The following is an 18,434-nucleotide window of genomic DNA, read 5'->3' on the forward strand; positions in this document are numbered from 1 at the left end:
GATAAAATTGTGTGTGAAATGAAATTTTCACCAACTACTTAAAACCTGAAATGGCTCACTGTTCAGAAGCCTCACAGATGGATGCTGGGTGTGAAGAGCAGAAGGGGTGTGGGTGACTCTACACTGTTGTCCTCTGTGCTGCCCATCTGAGAGGAAAGCCTAGCATCAACTGGCTGCAGAGCTAGGCTACAGTTGGCAGTAGCTCCCATAATGATAATCTGTCTCTCATAGTGTCCTTTCACTACTTTGGCCATTTTGATCTCTGCCTCAGACATCTGATGGGTTTTTCTGTTTCTGATATCTTGGGACTCAATCATGCAACATCAAGTGGTCATGGAATAGCATGTTTATGAACGTTGTCTGAGCAGATGCCTACACCTAACAGCCTTTCACCTGAACAGGGCTAGAGTCATTGTTCTTGAACTGTTGCACTGTTTTCTGGTCAAGTCTGGCTGCTTCAGATAGACTAGGCCTCCAGAGAGATGTGCTCTTCTAGTAAGAGCTGAAGCACACGGAGAGAGCGAGGGTTAACAAAGCTCACACGATCACTACTCTGACTTTGTTCTGACTGCCTACAAATAAGATCAGAAAGCCAGCTGGCTTTGCTATCATGGAAGTACCAGATCCTTAAGTGGAAGACTAATATGACCACATACACCTGTCTGATATGCAGGATGGAATACAGGTGATAGAAGTGTTCATACCTGAACCTTGCCCCATGCTGCCTCTTTTCCTTTTTCTTATATCCCTTTCCCTGACACTGACTAGACAGACCAGATGCCCTGTTTTCAATCAATAACAATGACAGAAGCTTTAAGGATTATGTGAGAGAGTCTTGCTGGAGTTCTGGTTCTCCTACGACAAGTCCACTATGATATGTGCTAAGTGCACCTTTCTCTTTGAGCATCTTCCTGATTCTTTTTTCTATCTAATCTAACTTTAGGCATTTAAGCAGTGTTCTGGGGAGTTTAGCTTCCATAAATGGCCAAGGCTTTGTTATCTGGGTGGGGAGTAGGAACAGTGAAGAGGAAAGGAGCAGAACAAAAGAAGTCAGCAGCGAGCCTGGGTGGTCCCCTCTACATAGGCAGAGGAAAAAGTAGTGTTAAGGAGGAGATGAACGTTAAGAACAAGTGAACTCGGGAACCCAGGGAGGACAGGAGTGGTGCTGTAGCTGCTTAGACCACTGCCTCTGCTGACCTCACCTTAGGCTATGAAGGCTGGAGGAGAGAGAGGGGAGAGTCATATGACCAGGAAGCTCTAAATTATCCCAACATATATGTAGTGTAAATCCTCATGTGCCTCTGCCTGTATTCCTCTAAGCACACGAGTTCTTAAAGGAACTCAAGTCATTCACTCAATATGTTCCTTTTTCTTTTTTCTTACTGCATAACATGAATTGAGGAGCCCTTAAACAGAGGGCAGGACTTTAATATACATGTACCTGATTGGAGTATTCCCAGAATATTCTAGGCCAAAAGCATAAGACAGATTAATGAGTGAGTGTTCAGTGTCAACTATTTTGTGTCATGTTCATTGTAAGCTCTGAAGGACTCTACAAATATCCTCAAAAAACATCATTATGAAGGGATGTGAGAAAATTATGCTATTTGCCAATAAAGAACTTTGAGTATGGTTAGATATGTAGATTAAAAAAAAATATATATATATATATATTTAAAAAAAAAAAAAATATATATATATATATATATATCCCCAGCCTGGCCGAGTGCATGCTGACCAGAGAGGTGCCTTCCCAGGGAAGCCTAAGACCTGAGGTGACCATGCACCCAAGGCACCAGTGGGCAACCGAGCAGACAATGAGGAAGCCATACCAAATTGACAGCCCCAGCAACATCATAGACAGACAATAGTGTCAAACCAGTGGACTGTGAAATCCCTTGCCACAATGACTAAACATCAAAGGAAAGATACCAGAAATATGAAAAAATCGTGAAAGTACGCCACCAAAGGATAATAACTCTCAAGCTCTAGATCCTATAGAACAAGTAGCCCTTGAAATATCTGACAAGGAATTTCCAGTGATAATCTGAAGGAAACTAAATGAGATACAAGAAAACTCATCTAGACAACATGATGAAAGGAGGGAAAGTATACAGGACCTGAAAGAATTGTGCAAGGAAATCAAAGCCCTGAAAAAGAATGTAGCAGAGCTTGCCTAGCTGAAGAATTCATTCAAGGAAATAAAAAACACAACAGAAAGTTTAACCAGCAGGCTTGCAGAAGCAGAAGAGAGAACTTCTGACCTTGAAGATGGGCTGTTTGAAATAACACAGGCAGACAAAAAAAAAAGAAAGAAAGAAAGAAAGAAAAGAAAAAAGAATTAAAAACATTGAAGAAAATCTAAGAGAGATATCAGACAACCTTAAGCACTCAAATATCTGAGTCATGGGTATTCCAGAAGGGGAGGAAAAAGGAGATGGCATTGAAAACATATTCAACAAAATAGTGGCAGAAAATTTCCCAGGTATAGGAAAAGACACAGATCTTCAGATTCAGGAAGCTCAAACATCCCCAACTATATTCAACTCAAAAAGGTCTTCTCCAAGACATGTTAAAGTCAAACTGGCAAAACTCAAAGACAAAGAGAGAATCTTAAAAGCTGCAACAGAGAAGCATCAAATCACATATAAGGGAGCCCCAATCAGACTAACATCAGACTTTTCATCACAAACCCTAAAAGCCAGGAAGGAATGGGATGATATATTCAAAATACTAAAAGACAGAGATTGCCAGGCAAGAATACCCTATCCTGCAAGGCTGTTCTTCAGAAATGAAGGGCAAATAGTGTATTTCTCAGACAAACAAAAAATGCAGGAGTTCACTAACACATGAACACCCTTACAAGAAATTATCAAGGTAGTACTGGATTTGGTACCTGAAAAATAACTACCACTGCCATAAAAACTCAAGAAAAATCAAAACCCACTAGTAAAACAAAAATGCCAACAATGAAGGCGAAAAAAAAGTTTATCTACAACCCAAGGAACCAACAAATACAGAAGACAAACAGTAAATCAGAAAGAAAGGAACAAAAGACACTTAAGACAGCTGAACAAAAATCAATAAAATACTAGGAGTAAATCAACACTTTTCAATAACAAGTCTTAATGTAAAAAGATTAAATTCCCCAATCAAAAGACACAGACTGACTGACTGGATTAAAAAGGAGGACCCAACTATATGCTGCTTTAAAGAGACCCACCTCACCTATAAAGACTCACATAGACTAAGAGTGAAAGGATAGAAAAAGATTTACCATGCAATTCTTATATCTGATAAAATAGACTTTAAACTAAAAACCATAAAAAGAGATAATGAGGGCCACTACACAATGATAAAAGGATTGATCCATCAAGAAGACATAACAATCATAAATATATAGGCACCCAATGTCAGAGCAGCCAGATTTATAAAGCAAACTCTATTAGACCCAAAGAAGGAAATAGACACTAATACCATAATAGCAGGGGACCCAAATGCCCCACTATCAATATTGGACAGCATATAGGCAAAGAATCAGCAGAGAAACACAAGATCTAAACACTACTTGAGACCAAGTGGACTTCGCAGATATCTACAGAACATTCCACCCAATAACCTCAGAATATTCATTCTTCTCATCAGCACATGGATCATTCTCCAGGATAGATCACATATTAGGTCACAAATCAAGTCTCAACAAATACAAAAAAATTGGAATTATCCCATGTATTTTTTCAGACCACAATGGATTAAAACTAGAAATCAATAACAAATGAAATTCTGGAAACTATACAAACACATGGAAATTAAAAAGCATTCTACTTAATGACACATGGGTCCAAGAAGAAATTAAACAGGAAATCAAAAAATTTATTGAAACTAATGAAAACAATGACACATCATACCAAAACCTGTGCAATATACTGCAAAAGCAGTACTAAGGGGGAAATCTATCACATTAAATGCTTACTTCAGAAGAATGGAAAGATGGCAAGTGAACAACCTAATACTTCACCTTAAGGAACTAGAAAAACTAGAACGATCCAAACCCACAGTTAGCAGATGGAAAGAAACCATTAAGATCAGAGCAGAACTTAATGAAATTGAAACCCAAAAATGATTCAAAAGATCAATGAATCAAAAAGTTGGGTTTTTTAAAAAGCTAAATAAAACTGACAAACCATTAGCATGGCTAATGAAAAAAAGAAGAGAGAAGACCCAAATAACAAAAATTAGAAATAAAAAAGGTGATATTACAACTGATACCTCTGAAATACAAGGAATCATTAGAGACTACTATAAACAACTATATACCAACAAATTTGAAAATCTGAAGGAAATGGATAAATTTCTGGACACACACAAGCTACCAAAACTGAGCCAAGATATAGAAAATCTGAACTGAGGACCAATAACAATAAAAGAGATTGAGGCAGTTATCAGAAGGCTCCCAATAAAGAAAAGCCCAGGGCCAGATGGATTCACAGCAGAATTCTACCAAACATTCAAAGAGGTATTAACACCAATTCTCTACAAACTATTCCAAAGAATTAAACAGAGGCAATTCTTCAAACTCATTCTATGAAGCAAACATCACCCTGATACCAAAACCAGGTAAAGATACAACTAAAAAAGAAAACTACAGGCCAATATCCTTGATGAATATAGATGCAAAAATCCTCAATAAAATACTAGCTAACAGAATACAGCAACACATATGAATAATTATACACCATGATCAAGTGGGATTCATCCCAGGGATGGAAAGCTAGTTCAACATAGAAATCAATAAGTGTGATATACCATATCAATACAATCAAACACAAGGACCATATGATCATCTCTATAGATGCTGAAAAGCATTTGATAAAATTCAACACTCATTCATGAGAAAGACTATTTACAAGTTAGGTATAGATGGAAAGTATCTCAACATAATTAAAGCCATATATGATAAACCCACTGCCAATATCATCCTGAATGGGGAAAAGCTCAAAGCTTTTCCTTCAAGAACAGGAAGCAGACAAGGATGCCCACTCTTACCACTCCTATTCAACATGGTGTTGGAAGTACTAGTCAGAGCAATCAAAGAGAAAAAAAGAAAGGGCATCCAGATTGGAAAAGATGAAGTCAAACTGTCCCTGTTTGCAGATGACATGACCCTACACATCAAACAGCCTAAAGCCTCTACAAAAAAACTCCTGGAGTTGATAAATGATTTCTGCAAAGTTGCAGAATACAATATCAACACACAAAAATCAGTAGCATTTCTATTCTCCAATAGTGAACATGCAGAAAGAGAAATCAAGAAAGCGTGCCCATTTACAATAGCCACCAAAAAAATAAAATACTTAGGAATTGAGTTAACCAAGGAGGTGAAAAATTTCTATAATGAGAACTACAAACCACTGATGAGAGAAATTACAGAGGACACAAGAAGATGGAAAGACATCCCATGCTCTTGGAATGGAAGACTCAACATTTTGAAAATGTCCATACTACTCAAAATGATATACAATTTCAATGCAATCCCCATCAAAATTCCAATGACATTTTTCTCAGAAATGGAAAAAAACTATCCAGACGTTTATATGGAATAACAAAAGACCATGCATAGCCACAGCAATGCTGAGCAAAAAAAATAAAGCTGGAGGCATAACACTACCTGACTTTAAACTATACTACAAAGCTATAATAACCAAAACAGCATGGTACTGGCATAAAAACAGACACACTGATCAATGAAATAGAATAGAGAATCCAGAAACCAACCCAAACACCTACAGCCATCTGATCTTTGACAAAGGCACCAAGCCTATACACTGGGGAAGAGACTGCCTCTTCAGCAAATGGTACTGGGATAACAGGATACCCATATGCAGGAGAATGAAACTAGACCCATACCTCTCACCATATACTAAAATCAACTCAAAATGGATTAAAGAATTAAATATAGACCCTGAAACAATAAAACTTCTTATAGAAAACATAGGAGAAACACTTCAGCAAGTAGGACTGGGCACAAACTTCATGAATATGACCCCCAAAGCACAGGCAACCAAAGGAAAAATAAATAAATGGGATTATATCAAACTAAAAAGCTTCTGCACAGCAAAAGAAACAATTAACAGAGTTAAAAGACAACCAGAGTGGGAGAAAATATTTGTGAAATATACATATGACAAAGGATTAATATCCAGAATATACAAAAAACTAAAATGACTTTACAACAAAAAACCAAGTAACCAAATGAATAAATGGACAAAAGGGCTTAATAGGCATTTCTCAAAGGAAGATATACGAATGACCAACAGACACATGAAAAAATGCTCAACGTCACTCAGCATTCGGGAAATGCAAATCAAAACCACACTGAGATACCATCTCACCCCAGTTAGGATGGCTAAAATCCAAAAGACTGTGAATGATAAATGCTGGTGAGGTTGCAGCGAAAAAGGAACTCTCATGCATTGCTGGTGGGACTTCAAAATGGTGCAGCCTCTATGGAAAATGGTATGGAGGTTCCTCAAACAATTGCAGATAGATCTACCATATGACCCAGCTATCCTACTGCTGGGAATATAACCAGAGAAATGGAAATCATCAAGTCGAAGGTATACCTGTTCCCCATTGTTCTCTGCAGCACTATTTACAATAGCTAAGAGTGGAACCAGCCCAAATGTCCATCATCAGATGAGTGGATACGGAAAATGTGGTATATCCACACAATGGAATACTACTCTGCTATAAAAAAGAATTAAATACTGCCATTTGCATTGACATGGATGGACCTAGAGAGAATTATATTAAGTGAAACAAGTCAGGCACAGAAAGAGAAATATTACATGTTCTCACTTATTTGTGGGAGCTATAAATAAATAAATAAATAAATACACAAATAAACTGGGGGAGGGGGGAGAAGACACAACAATTACAATTCCTTGAAGTTGATATGACAAGCGAACAGAAAGGAGGTTGTTGGGAGGGAGGGGGGAGAGAAGGAAGGGAGGGAGGTTTCGGTAATTGGCCACAATAATCGACCACATTGTATATTTACAAAATAAAATAAAAATTTAAAAAACCCTAACAAACAAATAGTGATAATAGATCTGTATTGCAGGTATTTCCATTGCTCCATTCAGATATAATTTCACAATGCCCAAAGAACCCCACTAAAAAAAATAATAATAATAAAATAAAATATATATATATATATATTCAATCAGATTAAAGGCCAAGTATATACAAATGATAAACAATTTAGAGAAGTTTAATCCCATACATTCATTGCATTTGGCCCCTTGCTCTTTTATAAAAATCTTTATGCTTTATAGGTTTCCTAAAGAACATATTGAGTGGCAGCCAAAAATATCTTTCCACTAGCAGAATTATCTTGCTTTTTTTGAACAGCTGATATAAAATAAGCTAATTTTTTAAAAGTTTATTATATATGGTTGAGATAAGGCTATCACAGGTGCTTACTCATGAGCTATATTTTTTTTCCATTGAGTGAAACGATGAAACTTGTTTTTATATTTGACAGTAGCAAAAGAAAATAAATCGGAATTTAAAGCATCATAACTTATCTATCCAAACTCCCTATACTATACTGATGTAAAGAATTCCTTTACCCCAGAGAACCTAATATTTGAAGACTGGATATAGAAAAAAAAATTCAAGGTATTATTTTTCTAATTATTTTTTTTTTTCTATTTTCATATGTAATTTATGTTATCATTTTCAATACCTTAAGGAAAACTTTAATATAAGCATAAACCATGATGGTCCATATGACTTGAGCACAATTTATTTTTCATATAAGATAGCTTTTTATCCTTTACCTCCAATGTTCAAAGTAAATAAATTAGTTTAAAAATGGCAATAAAGACTGCAATAGCAACTATGGCATAGTAACCTGCAAAAAGAATTTTTAACTTCTCAGGCTTACCTCAGGAATTCAGATATTACATTTCATGGCAAAGCAAGCTACCACAGGACTCTCTGGCCATCTGTTTGTTGCATTTAAGTAATTTAATTTTCAGGAAATGGAACATTTGGTCAAGTACAGGAAAGAATAGTGTCCATTCACACGTAACAGATTGATAACATATCCATGGGATGAATATAAGTTGTTTAGAAGTCTGGGAGGAAATACCATTTGGAGATCAAGACAAAAATTTTCCTGACCCAAGTTGCTTAGAAAATTCTTAACGTAATTGATGGAAACTAGTCACTAGAATCAAAGGCTTTTATAAAAGTAATAATATTATATTAAAAAATAAAGAATTAACTAATTCTAATTTTTAGTTATGTATACATTTTAGTTTATATTTTTTAGATCTGTGTTAAGCAATATTCTTTAACATTGAAACATAAGTACTTATATTTAATTGTAAAAGATTGCTTTATTGTATATCTGGAGTTGAGAATTTATTCCATATATGTAGTTGCGATAAGTTAAAGTTGTCATATTTTCCTCTTCTTTCTTCTACCTTTAGGATTATTCTACTCAAACATATGAGAGATGAAAAGAGTACAATTAGATTCAACATATCTTTTCAATGGATTTTTAGGAGCAATGTAGCCTTAATATGGGGGCTTCTGACTACTCTTCTATCAAAGCACGAAATGACTTAGCTCATATTGACATAGAATAAAATAAACTTAAAAGTGTTGAGTCCACTATCTAAATCCTAAATGGCATGCAGAACAGAAGGGAAGAATATTCCATTGCACAGCTGTGTAGGTGGGAGCACAAGGTGACTTTCTCAGAGATATGGTACTGTAGCGATGGCTTTGCTGACTCTCCTGCCAGTTTGCCAGTGTTGAGAGAAGAGAACACCTAATTCATGTTCTAATTACAGCCTCTTACAATTTATGCTTTACTTAATGGTCCTAGAAATCACAATCACCTAACACCTTATGAAAGGGAAATAGCCTATAATTCTCTGACAGATGCTAAAAAGTCATCTTACAGAGAGCAGATGATTATAAAAATACTTTTTAACGATAACACTCAAATCAATATGGCAAGCTCTTCTGAATTATAGAATCTTGTATCCAACTTCTTTCGGATATGTTTATTTAAATGAAAGATGCCCCACAATGAAATCAGCATAAATCCATCCAAACTCACTCTTCTGGTGTTTCCTCTCTGGGTGAACGACAACCCACCCAGGTTGGAAATCTGGAAGTCATTGTAATGTTTATTTCTCCCTCACTTCCACGAACCAGCGAGTCTAAATAGAGTCCACCTCCTTAATCTCTCTCACACCCACCCCTTACCTTCATCCTCACTGTTGTTGCCTTGGTTTGAGCCCTTATCTCTCTCCTAGGGATCTGCCATAGCCTCCCAACTGATCTCCTTGCTTTAGGTCTTGTTCTTCTCCAACCATCCTTCAAAGGGCTGCCACTGTGGTTTCCCAAAGGTGATTCTGATCAGACCATTTTGCTTCAAGCCCAGGAGTGAATGAATCACCACCAACTTCAGGATAAGGTGCCTCCCTTTAGCAAGGCAATATAAAACCCTTCATGATGAGTTCCTTTTCCCCCTCCTATTCAAATATGTATGCAGCTTCTTCTCCCACATATCCACCCTTCTCTGTTGCCATACTAAACGGTTGTCATAACAAGCCTCATTGTCTTTCTCTTTTCTATGCTTTCGTACTCTCTGTTCCCTCAGTCTAAACCAGAACATTTGCCTGGTATAAGTGACAGCTTTCACTGACCTGGATACTTCTCTATTCCCAGAGTCTTTAGTGTGATCCTCTTTCATAACACTTATCACCTTATATTTAGTTATTGGTGAACCTATTTGTTTTACCTACAAGACTACGAGCTCCTTAAGGCCTATATTTTATCAACTGTATTCTCACTGTAAGCCTAGTGCCTAGTGTTTATTAAATGCTCAACAAAATTTGAAAGAATCCCAATTTCTCCTCACTTTTCATTAAGTTACTATTTAAGACTTAAATGACATTATTTTTGATATGCTAATACCTGTCTGACACAGTGCCAGTACCTTTTGCATCAAATATGATATGACAGCCTTTCTTTCAGAAAAAATGTACAGTGCGTGACTTCTTCATTGAGTTCACTTAAATCTGTTAGTAAGCAATCTCAGGATTCTGATAATGAATAATATATTTTTATGATAAATACCAATGATATAGATGTGAATACCAGAGATGCCACCACTGATGAGTTTCAAAATGATTTTCCTTCGTCCTGCGAGTATGACAAAGACAGTGTCCTTCACTTCCCAGGTACAACACCTTCAAGACATACCAGTTTTAGCCACTGTTTTTGGAAAAATTTCAATATCTTCGATAGGAAGAAACACATGATTTTCCTACCGAGTAATTTGTATTTTATACCTAGCTTTAATAAGGAGATACTCCTCCTTTCAGATTATTTCCAATGCCCACAAAGAAACAGTTCAGCAGCAGCAGCATCTAAAGAGCACTGTGAACCTATGCCCTCTGAATCACCCCTTCCCTCCATGCCAACCTTCCCTTATGTGGTTTGTGAAAACTGTTCTATGATTTCATTATTGTCCTGAGGATGAGAAATAAAGAATTGAAAATGGGCTATTCAGATGATAATGATCACTGTCCCCCCTATTCCCACTTACTTACCAAAGGCCTTTCAACTCCCTTCTCTTTCTTGATTTTTGATTTATCCCGGAACAGGTAACGCCTACCCAGAATGTCTCAAGGCATGGAGCATAATTTCAGGAGCAAGTCCTCTGGGGATGGACTGCCTGAGTTTGAATTCCAGCTCTGCCTTTTCCCATCTCCTGACTTCCCATGTGTGATTTAAACTCAGATGCTTCTCTTTCTTCATACGTAAAATGGAATCATGATAATGCGCCTAACCTCATAACGCAATCAGGACTTATTACTTAATGTGTACAAAATACTTGGGATTGTGCCTCGTACACAGTAAGGGTTCGTTACTATCACTGGGCAGATTTTCTGGCATTTTAAGGAGGTCTGGGACAAATTTCTCTCTTTAGGGAAAGAGAGAAGTTTACAGTAAGCTGCAGAGAAGAAAACTACCTTCTGCCTTTCACCCAGCAGAGGCTACATCAGATTAAGTATGAACTGCCACAAACTTACACCTAGTTTGTCATCTCCCATCTTTCCCCTTGCTGTGTGGTTTTTTCTGTGTGTTCATGTTTTCACAGTTCTGAAGGTCAGAAGTCTGGGTTTCCTAGGCAGAAATCAAGTTGATGGCAATGTTCTAGATGTGGAGGCTCTGAAGGAGAATCTGCTTCCAAGCTCACGCAGGTTGTTGACAGAATCCAGTTCTCGGGGCTGCAGAGGTGAGTCCCTGTTTCCTTGCCGAGAACTTCTCCCAGCTCCTTGAGGCTGCCTCAGTTCCTCTTCGTGTTGCTGCTCTATCTTCCAACCAGCTTCTAAATGCTGAGTCCTCACATTTCAAATCTCCAGAACTTCTCCAGCCGCATCTCTTCTGCCTCCAGTTGAAGAAAACTTTCTGCTTTTAAGGGCTCATTTTATTAGATTGAGCAAACCCGAACAATCCAAGTTTCTCTTGCTATTCTAAGGCTGTAATCTTAATTACATCTGCAAAGTCCCTTTTGCCACCTAAGGTAACATATTTATGGGTTCCAGGGATTAGGGCCTGGATATCTTTGGGGGGCCATTCTGCCTACCGCACCGTACACAGCCTGCACTATTTGGTCTCCACATCCCTCAATTCCAGAGCAAGAGTATGAGGTCTTCCACACAAACGGAACTGAGGGAAAGAGCTCACAAACATCAGTAATAAGAATTATTTATTATTTATTGTCGGGTTAGGGCTGTGGCAATAGCTACACTAATTGTACTGGTACGTGACAACGCCAATTGTCAGGTTAGTGCTATAGCTATGTCAATTGTCTGGTTGGGGTTATTGTCGGACTCCTGCCGACGTAGCCATTTGTCTTGCCAGGCTAGGGGTTAGGGCTCACAGACCCTTTGTACAGACTGGGTCACCAGACCCCTCACATGCCAGGCTGGGTCACTAGACACCTGTCAGGTTACACTAATAGCTACAATTATTAAAGAAATTCATAACTAAAGCCAAAATGTTTCATTAGTTATACTAAGTTTCCATTTGTATTATCAGGGCTAGGGCTCAGACCCTTCAAAACCATTGTACAGAATGAGTCACCAGAACCCTCACCTGCCAGGCTGGGTCACCAGACCCCTCAGACGCAGGTCCACACTAGGTAACTGGGAAAGATCCTGGGAGTTGTTGGCAGACGACATGAGCTCTGTCCTCAGCAGCAGCAGCAGCTTATAGCAGCAGAAGCAGCAGCGTTGGTGGCCTCTTGGGGCATCCCGGGGGAACTGGCAGCAACAGCTTCAAGCAGCAGTAGTGGCCTCCCCATGGCTCCTACGGGGGCATACCAGAGACTGGGGGTCCCCATGAATCAGAGCTGCTCATCCTTTATACTTAAGTCCATAACCCAGAACACATGGGTGCACGTGTGTAACTACATTAGTCAATAGCCAAGGAACACCTGGGCGCACGTGCACATTTACATCAAATTCTTGGCAAGATTCTGAACATCTGAGGGCCCTTGACCATTTTCCTATATTTTCCCAACAATACCTCACATGCCAGACTGGGTCACCAGACCCCCCACATGCCAGGCTGGGTCACAGACCCCTCATATGCAGTTCCATGCTAGGTAATTGTGAAAGATCCTGGGAGCCATTAGCAGATGACATGAGCTCAGTCCTCAGCAGCAGCAGCAGCGGTGGCCTCTCTGGGGCATCCTGGGGGCACTGGCAGCAACAGCTTGCATCAACAGCCTCCAGCGGCAGTAGTGGCCTCCTCCTGGCCCCCGAGAGGCATCCCAGTGGTGGGGGACATTGTGGATCAGAGCTACTCATCCTTTATACTTAAGTCCATGTTGGGAAAATACAGAAACAATGGTCTGGGCCCCTCAGATGTTCAGAGGTTCCTGCTAACCCAGGACACCTGGGTGCACACATACAAGTACATTACACAATAACCAAGGAGCACGTCGGCACACGTGCATATTTACATCAAATGCTCGGCAAGATTCTGAACATCTGAGGGGCCCTGACCATTTTCCTATATTTTCCCTACATTTATTTATATTTAATTATACTCAAAAGTGGGGTAAACAATATAAAAAAGTCCATGTACCCATCACCCAACACCAATAATTATCAATATTTTGCCAGTCTTCATACAGCTACTTTTTCATAACATGATATTTTGCTTTGATGTATTTTCAGATGGAAGAAAATATCTTTATTTGTGAGGATTAACAAGCCTTCGTATTTTATTGGGAATTATAATAATTTCAGATAATACAAATTGAAGAACAAAAGGATAATAATGTAACAAAGCAAAAAGAATACTAGAGCTTTCCTCTCACTTAGTGGATGGAAAATAAACTTTGGGGTATTAAAATGTTACTTGACTTACATAATTACCATTATAATTCATTGACATTTTGTATTAATAGTCTGATAAACGTTTTATTTCATTCTTGTGCTAATATACAAGTATAAGGAAAAGCTGAATGAAAGGGAATGGGAGAAGTAAGCTGCTTTGTCTCAGATAATTTAAGAAATAAAGCCCAACTTACACAACATTTCTCTCCAGGATGCTTACTTTCCTCTCTTTTCTCTTGATGCCAAGCCTTGGGCATTTGCAGGATAAGTTATTATGTAACTTACTTAAGAACATACTTTACTCTAATAACATAATTACTTGCCATTGCTTGGCACCCTTGCTGTGTTTTTACAGGGCAATGACAACACAGGTGCTTCAACTCTGAGGTCAACAAGGCCAAGGCTGAGTGTTGCACCATGTGAGAGCTCTGCAGGCCTAAAGTAAACAGAGATCATGTGGTTGTGGCAAGTGAACATGTTCTCACTTCGTGTTCAGATGGCAAAAAGTCTACAATTTAAATAGGCTCATATGTCAGCAGTTACCTTTTAGGGGGTAGCATATTTCGAGAAATTTCATCTGCAAAATTTTAGAAATTCACACTAATATTAACTTAGAATAAAGTAAAGCTAAAACTTACTGTCCAAAGAATAAATGCATGCAATATTACTTCAACAAGACCACTTATGACAATCGACACCCCTGTGAATAGGTATCACTGGTTATCATTTCGATCAATAACGCCACAATCAAATTTAACCTGTTGGACTCAGAACTCAGAAATGCTCAGATCATTCCTGTTAAGAACTGTTTGCTCATATCATCCATCCAAACTGTAGTGTAAGTATAGGTACTTTTGTTGTGCCACTAATTAGCAGAAATTGACCCTGGTTTAATATTCAAAATGTTGTAGAAGAAATAATAAGTTGAAGCATCTCTATGAACTGCTGACAACAGATGTATTGTGCCCTGACATCAAAGAAGGGAGTCAACTTTTAGGTGGCTAGCTTATAAGACACAATTTACAATTACATTTTTTCACCTTAAATTTGCTGTAAGTCCTCAGCATTCTATTAAGTAAAATTGGCTGAAGGGTGGGGGTGGGGACATACCAATTCAATATTTGCATAGCAAAAAAATCACTCAAGGCCTGTGTAGGGAAAGTGAAGGAAAATGGTCGGGGCGCCTCAGATGTTCAGAATCTCACCAAGCATTTGATGAAAATATGCACGTGTGCCCAGGTGTTCCTTGGCTATTGTCTAATGTAACTGCGCATGTGCATCCAGGTGTCCTGGGTTATGGACTTAAGTATAAAGGACGAGTGGCTCTGAACCACAGGGCCTCCCTCCTGCCTCCAGGATGCCCCCGGGCGGGGGACACGGGGAGGCCGTTACTGCTGCTGGAGGCTGTTACTGCCAGGGCCCCCTGACCCTCCAGGAGGCCACCACTGCTGCTTCTGGAGGCTGCTGGAAGCTGCTGCTGCTGGATCTGCTGTACACTGTCGATGCCACCAAAGAGGAAGCTGAGGACTGAAGACTGAGCTCATGTCATCTGCCAATGTCTCCCAGGACATTTCCCGATTACTTAAGCTTGTGTACCTGCGTGTGAGGGGTCTGGTGACCCAGCCTGGCATGTGAGGGGTCTGTGACCCAATCTGTACAATGGGTTTGTAGGGTCTCTGAACCCTTGGCCCTAGCTTTAGCCCTGATGATACAAATGGAAAACTTAGTATAACTAAAATAATGAAATGTTTTGGCTTTAGTTATGAATTGATTTAACAATACAGCCTGTATCCATGTCTATCCATACACATATCCACACACCTCTCAATTATTTATCATCAGTTCTGGGAATGATTCAATCTAGATTTAGATTCTAGGGTTGCTACAGACACATGATAAACATAATGAGCCCTCTCCTTTCTCTATAAAAGAAGTCATTAAATGCAGAGAAGTGAGAGTATGCAGAAAACAACACATAAAAACACTTTTACTGTTTCTAGCCTTTTTAAACTTTTCAACATAGAAATAGGATAAAAATATATGACATTTTCTACCCATCACCAGGAATCCTTCAGAAAAGAGATATGAATGGAAAATTTTATGTACAAAATCTACCAAAAGAATGAGAAAACAAGCCACAGATGGGAGAAAATATTTGCAAAAGACATCTGATATGAGACTGTTATCTAAAGTATACAAAGAACTCTTGAAACTCAACAATAAAAAAACATACAACCAGATTAAGAAATGGACCTTAACAGATACCTCACCAACGAAGATATACACATGCCAAATAAGCATATGAAAAGATGCTCCACATCATATATCGTCAGGGAAATGCAAATTAAAACAATGGGATACCAATACACACCTATTAGAATTGCCAAAATCTGGAAAACTGAAAATGCCAAATGCTGGTGAGGATGTGGAGCAAAAGGAACTCTTATTTGTTGCTGGTGGGAAAGCGAAATGCTACAGCCTCTTTGGAAGACACTTTACCAGTTCCATACAATACTAAACATATACTTAAAATATGATCCAACAATCACACCCCTTGGTGTTTATTAAAAGGAGTTAAAAACTTATGTCCATGCAAAAACCTGCACACAGATGTTCATAGCAGCTTTATTCATAATTGCCAAAAATTGGAAGCAGCCAAGATGTCCTTCAGAAGGTGAATGGATACAGTGTGGTACATCCAGTCAATAGATTATTATTCAGCACTAAAAAGAAATGAGCTACCAAGCTATGAAAAGATATGGAGGAAACTTAAATGTATATTACAAAGTGAAAGAAGGCAATCTGAAAAGGCTGTATATTGTGTGATTCCAACTATATGACATTCTGGAAAATACAAAACTGTAGAGATAGTAAAAAGTTCAGTGACTGCCAGGGGTTGGGGGTGGAAAGAGGACTGAGAATTCAGAGCACAGAGGATTTTTAGGGCAGTGAAAATACTCTGAATGATACGATAATGATGAATACTCATAATTATACATTTGCCAAAAACATAGAATGTATAACACCAAGAATGAACCCTAATGAAAACTATGGACTTTAGGTGATTATTATGTGTCAATGTAGGTTTATCATATTTGACAAATATACTACTGTGGTGGGGGATAATTAAGGAAAACAAGATTGAAAGACATTTACTAAAAATGGAAAAGTTTTAACTTGGAACCTCGCCTTCTGACACTAAGTAACTATGACTAACTTCTGACTTAACACAATATCTATTTGGAAAATTCCCTAAATTCATTTTCTTTTTCTTAGACAGGTTGAGTACCCCTTAGGTACTCCGAAACACTTAGGGCCAGAAATATTTCAGATTTCAGATTTTTCAAATTTTGGAATATTTGCATATACTTAATGAGATATCTTGGTGATGGGACCCAAGTTTAAAAATGAAATTCATTTATGTTTCATATACACCTTATACACATAGCCTGAAGGTAATTTTATGCAATAATTTTAACAAATTTTGTGCATGAAACAAAGCTCGTGAATGTTGAACCATCAGAAAGCAAAGATGTCACTATCTCAGCCATCAATGTGGACAATCTGTGGTTATTTGGCAAAAAAGATGTCTCTCAGCTGAAGTGTGCTGGGAGGGTCTTTTTTCCCTTGGGTACTCTGGGTAAATTACATATTGTGCACTTGTGTTTTGACTGAGACCTATCACATGAGGTCAAGTGAGGAATTTTCCACTTGTCATGTCATATTGATGCTCAAAAAAGTTTCAAATTTTCTAGTGTTTTGTAGTTTTGATTTTTGGATTAGAGAAGCTTAACTGTAATAGCTGCTTCTTTTCTTTTTTATCTATTTTAGATATATCTACTCATAGTCAATGGGCTTCATTTTTGAATCATGCAAAAAAGACAATAAGATTATCTTAGAGCTCCAAAAACACGTCTTGCCTAAAGGAACAATTTCATAAAAAATTCTTCATGCAATAAAATAAAAAGAAAGAAACATTCAAAGAAATATAATAAACATATTAGACAAAACAACAGAAATATAAACTGACTTCTCAATACACAGTAAAAGAGAAAGTACCCACATTTTGTACATTTTTCTCTAGAGAAGAAATCGATTTCTTCATGATTTAAAAAAAGTCACCAGGGGCCGAGCCCGTGGCGCACTTGGTAGAGTGCTGTGCTGGGAGCGCGGCGACGCTCCCGCCGCGGGTTCGGATCCTATATAGGACTGACCGGTGCACTCACTGGCTGAGTGCCGGTCACGAAAAAATGACAAAAAAATAAATAAATAAATAAATAAAAATAAAAAAAATAAATAAATAAAAAAAGTCACCAGTTTACAAAAATTCTCATTTCCCACCCATACTTAGCAGTGTTATTCACTGGTTTTCCTTCTTTCTTTCTTTCTTTAATTAACCTTTTTAATTTTAATTTATCAATATACAATCTAGTTGATTTTCATGTCCTCTTTACCAATTCCTCCTTTTCCTCTGTAAGGCAGGCACAGGAAGAGAAATATTCTCCAGTTTTCTATCTTGCTTATCTCCTCTCCACCTACTCCTGATCAACTAGAAGATATATATTTAATCTTGCTCCATGAAGACAAATCATTATGTTTTTTAGACAATAAGGAACAAAGGTAAGAAGTACTTTATTCTCTTATTGGTATGCTATGCAAATCTGTATCCCACTGGTTCCTTCAGTTGTGGCTACATAATACATTCAACAAATATTTACTTAGTGCCTACCAGGGGCCAGGCATTATGCTAAGGCATGTTCAGCCCAACCTGAGGCTTTGAGTCAACCAGGTTCTTTGTTATGATGAAATTATGTTTCTCTAGGTTCTCTATTTAGGGAGTTCAACATCAAGTTATCTGCTTTTCTGCATTTGTTCATAGGACCTAGACTTACAACTCAGCAGTGGCAATACTAATACTAATCTAATAAGTATGTCATCTTTACTATATGTCAAGCACTGCTAAGAGGTTCACAAAATTATCTCTACAAGGTT

At 38.0% G+C, this 18,434-nt stretch overlaps 1 protein-coding gene across 3 annotated transcripts in view; it reads right to left on the reverse strand.

Annotated features, from left to right (window-relative positions):
• Positions 1-18,434, reverse strand: part of PRKD1 (protein kinase D1) — a 301,199-nt gene that overhangs the window by 21,151 nt on the left and 261,614 nt on the right. The gene's annotated exons all lie outside the window — the stretch shown is intronic.

Source organism: Cynocephalus volans, chromosome 3 (genome assembly GCF_027409185.1).
Source record: "Cynocephalus volans isolate mCynVol1 chromosome 3, mCynVol1.pri, whole genome shotgun sequence".
NCBI lineage: Eukaryota > Metazoa > Chordata > Mammalia > Dermoptera > Cynocephalidae > Cynocephalus > Cynocephalus volans.